Raw genomic sequence first — 4,889 nt, 5'->3', positions numbered from 1 at the left:
TTAATTCTTATTTGTTCCTGAAGTGTTAATTAAGCAGGCAAGTGCACAGAAGTTTAAGAAACACTTGAGTGGCGCGGCAAGTGCTTAAAGGGGTTCAGACTCAAGATTGTTCTATGCAGCAGCCCTATTCAAGCAATTGCTCTGATGGTCAAGGAAGTTCCTGCTGGAGGACTGGTGCTGATCTCAGGGCCTCCCTGCAAAGGTTTAAAAACAGACTCTGTTACCCTGCACATGCCTGATCTCATCTGATCTCGGAAGCTAAGCAGGGTCAGGCCTGGTTAGTACTTGGATGGGAGACCGCCTGGGAATACCAGATGCTGTAGGCTTATACTATAGTCTTTCGAGACTGAAGGTTGCCAACCAAAGTCCTCAGAAACACACCCACACAGAAAGCACTCATACAAAGGAGAAAAATGATAGTGGCACTAAGCATGTTGTCAATTTAACTGGTTGCACATGAGACAAGGAAGACAGAGGGTTTGGGGGAGTTATGGTGTGACTGTACCAAGGTCCAAGTTTTACGTATCCTTTTTCTGCTGTTCTAAGTGAGCTGCTTTGCAGGGATCACAGGCTACGTTGCTAAGATAAAATGATCTCATGGGTTGAAATCGAGCTGCAAAAGGAGGAAAAGAGCTTAATATACGTATATAAGCAAATATAGATACTAGGCCATAGCTATAAAGGTTATACACTGGAAGACTATTGTTGCCATATCCATCCTCCAACACAGCCCCAAAACATCCCATTACTTCCAGTCCCCTCCCATGGTGTGCTCCTGTGCAGGCTTACGTTCTCCAGTGCAGGCTGCCGACTGTGGTCTCAGATGCTGCTCCTGCTTTGCAGTGGTGGCTAGGAAATGGCCACAAGTGGTGCACACCACATGTGGTCGACAGCTGATTTACAACAGCAGGGCATCGTCCCACTGTTGGAAATAAAAAGACAGGATTGAGCCATTGAAGAGGCAAACTGCTGACTTGAACTGTACACCCAAATTCTAACAAGCCATCTATTTTCTCTGCTAGGGATTTACAAGGAAGTGAGGACCCGTGGGTGTGAGGCATTGTGGCAGGGCCACACACTCTAATGACTCTCTTAAGAACATAAGAACAGCCCCACTGGATCAGCCCATAGGCCCACCTAGTCCAGCTTCCTGTATCTCACAGCGGCCCACCAAATGCCCCAGGGAGCACACCTGATAACAAGAGACCTCATCCTGGTGCCCTCCCTTGCATCTGGCATTCTGACATAGCCCATTTCTAAAATCAGGAGGGGAATCTTGAAATTAATTTCCAAAATATCTCCTCCAAATTCTTTGGAAATTTTGATGTCATTGTAAATGACCTCCAGGTATTCTTGGAATATCCAACATTCACTGAATATTTGACATCTGTAGTTAACAACTAATAATATAACTTTTCAGTATTTGCAGTATCTATCTATCTATCTATCTATCTATCTATCTATCTATCTATCTATCTATCTATCTATCTATCTATCTATCTATCTATCTATCTATCTATCTATCTTCTAACACATTTCATATCATGTTTCACTTCTGTGAAACACTTGCATATCTGTCATACACCCGTGCACTGCAGAGAATTCTGGGTCCCTTGTGGCCTAATCCTATGCTTACCTAACAGTGCTGGAACTCATGTTCCAGTGGCATTAGGCACTTTACGATGGTCTCAAATGTGACTGGCCATTGACAGGGGCTAGGTCACCACTGCAAATGATGAGTGGCAGTGCCAGCCACTCCCTGGTGCTAGCAGTCCCTGGTAAGTCAGCATGGGAGTGGGAGGGAGACAGGGTGAATGGAACGGGGTGGTGATGGGGGCAGGGAGGAGTTTAAGAAGGGGCAGGTTTGGTGGCAGCAGTGTCCACCAAATCCTAACCCCCCTTCCTGGCCTTGATCCTCCAACCCAGGTCCGTGTGGACTTGTGCCAGTTACAGACAACAGTGGGCTGACAAAGGCTTACCCTGGGGAAGGGAACAAACCTTCTCTTTCCCTGAGGAGGCCTCCAGAGACCAAAACTCTCCTACAGTATACAGCAGGTGCCACATTGGCACCACTGCATCACCACAATGGGTGTTAGTTAGAATTGGGCTCATTATAGCCAATTCTGAATTGAGGATGTACCCTAGAACACTGCTTTTCAAACTATGTGGTGGTGGATCCACAATTATTTTTTTCTAATGTTCCAGGGATTGGTACCATATTTGTACCATATTATTATTGTATTTGCATAGGCACATAGCACATCAGACTATTGCTGCTTGCATTCTAAGATCAGTAGGTTCGGATGGGGTCCCAAACCACAAATGCATAGAAACTCTGGGCACAATCCTAACCAGGTCTACTCAGAAGTAAGTCCTATTTTGTTCAATGGGGCTTACTCTCAGGAAAGTGTGGTTAGGATTGCATCCTCTGTGAAGTTTTTCATTCAATTTCAATTCAGAATCATACCAGCAAGTTCATACATAGGTACTGTACTGAAATGGCACCATTATCAATCTTATATCTTCAATATTATAAACATAACATTATTTAATATTATCGACTTTATTCATTCATAATTATTCTTGGTGGAATTCTAGTGTGATTTTTAAATTATGCCACTGCTTCATTAATGCCTGCCCCTTGCGCTTCTTCACAAGATCAACATTGTAAGGGTCAGGGTGTGACATTCTCCCAATATAGAGAGTCCTAGAACAAGTAAGCACACCTGACTACAGTGGTTTGTTCAAGTGTGTGCTCTGTTTATTTTCACTGTTTACAGAGCATCCCAGTCTTGGCTCTATCCCCTTGCAACCCCCTTGAGTCCATTGGTCAAATCTCTGGTCTGCCTGAGTCTCTCAGCTTCTATTCCATTCACTTCTTTCCCCCAATTTTTATAGCTTTACCCCAATAGAGTCCTCTCAATCTCTTCTCCACATATCTAGCCCTCTGGCTTGCTTCCTTCTTTTCCTTCACATCCCAGCTGCTTCCCTCGCCCCTTCCTAGTCTCGTTCTCATTTTATCCCCGGCCATGAGACTTCAGGGTCCTCATGAATGCTCATGACTTCATGAGTCCTCAGGGACTTCATCGCTATGCACTTTCTGGATGCTCTTAAACCACCAAAGAAGTCAGAAGCTGCAGAAGATATGTCACAGAATGACAGCTAATGGCTCATGGACAGTCACCAGTCACAAATCACACTTTGAGTAGCACTACCCTAGAACCCACACAACATTATCCTGTGGTAGGCAAGCTAATTTCCAGAGAATCTTTTCCACCATCACGAATCTCCTGAGGAACACTTTATAAACTTGCAAAGAATCCAGGCTTTCCTGGAAGACACTTTGAAAAGCACTAGTATATGGTAGTGTTTGCTGGCTGAAAACATAATGTTAATTTTTTTACTTGATAACATTTGGAAATTTACAGTGGGTTTTAGTGTCTGGCAGCATTTAATCGATAACATGCAAAGTTAATTGGTATTTGATCGTTGACAGCTTATGAGATTTCATTTCTGAAGCCTGCAAAAGACAAAATTATCAAGTCGAAATGAAATGCAAAGTATTCAGATTTTGTGGTTTAACAAATTCACACACAGAATATGTGTTTGAACTTCTCTCGACATTTTGAAAGGCAAAATGGAAAACTTCATTGAATTTGGAGTATTTCTGTTCAGCTCAGATACATGGCCCATTTCCTCTGACTGCCTATAGAATAGTTTCCCTCCAACAGGGCCTCTCTGGATAGATTAGAGCAGTGGTTCTCAAACTTTTAGTACCAGAACCCCCTTTTTAGAATGACAATCTGTTGGGACCCACTGGAAGTGATGTCATTAACCTGGAAGTGATGTCATGGTCAGAAGTGACATCATTAAGCAGGAATATTTTTTCAATGATCCTAGGTTGTAATCCTATTCACACTTACCCAGGGGTAAGTCCTATTGACTATCGTTTAAAGCCTATACATTGTAGTCTGTTAAAAGTACAGATCTCCCCAAACGCAGTCACATATCATGTTGGCATCAAGTCTAATATACTCAAAATAAAATACTGCAATGAATGGGCACCCACCATTGGCTTGCTACCCACCTAGTGGGTCCTGACCGACAGTTTGAGAAACAGTGGATTAGAGCTTTCAGATTTCCTGAAGCAGCATTCTGATGACCCACAGAGGCTGTCACTGCCTCAGAGCTATCCAAGGGGGCCAGGAACACCTCTGTACTGTACTGTGTTTAGTGTGAGCACATGTATAAAAGGATGTGGCTTTGATAAGCCATATGGTATCAGAATTGATCCTATGAGCATTTCTTCATCATACAGGGTAAATGTAATAACTGTTTTTCTTTTTGTCAGTATGAGCCTGCCTTTCCAACCCAAATCCATCACTGTACCCATTTAATGAAGCTCTTCAATTTTCCTTTAATGTGCGCATGGCAGGAGGAGAAGCTTCAGTATTGTGACAGATTTTGGGTAAAGCATACATGATCTTTGTGGCTTGCTGGTCAGGGACAAATATAAATGTGTCAAACATGCCCAGGAGTACAGAATGACTGGTGGAGGTTGGGAAAAGTGACCTATTTTTGTATTGTACAATTTGTGCCAAATTTCGGTCAATGGACTTGTCAATGGTTTAAAGAAAAAATTCCCATTTTATTCCTCTGTGAGCCAAATTTCAAATATACAGTCATGCATCACTTAATGAGAGGGATGCAGACCGGCACCCCATCATCAAGCACGGCTTGATGTTATGCAACACCTCTGGAGGCTTTACTGAGCCTTGCAGAGACAGCACACATCCATGCGCTGTCTCTGCAAGGCTCAGAATGTCCATTTTGGGCAAAAGATGCAACTTCTGGTTTCCCAGGAAACCAGAAGTCAGGTGTTTTCAGTC

At 43.2% G+C, this 4,889-nt stretch overlaps 1 pseudogene; it reads left to right on the top strand.

The window, feature by feature from the left end:
• The first annotated feature begins 206 nt into the window (after nt 1-206).
• Nucleotides 207-326, top strand: LOC136649978 (5S ribosomal RNA; annotated as a pseudogene).
• Nucleotides 327-4,889: the final 4,563 nt, after the last annotated feature.

Source organism: Tiliqua scincoides, chromosome 4 (genome assembly GCF_035046505.1).
Source record: "Tiliqua scincoides isolate rTilSci1 chromosome 4, rTilSci1.hap2, whole genome shotgun sequence".
Lineage (NCBI taxonomy): Eukaryota > Metazoa > Chordata > Lepidosauria > Squamata > Scincidae > Tiliqua > Tiliqua scincoides.
This window is presented reverse-complemented; position numbering and strand designations above follow the sequence as displayed.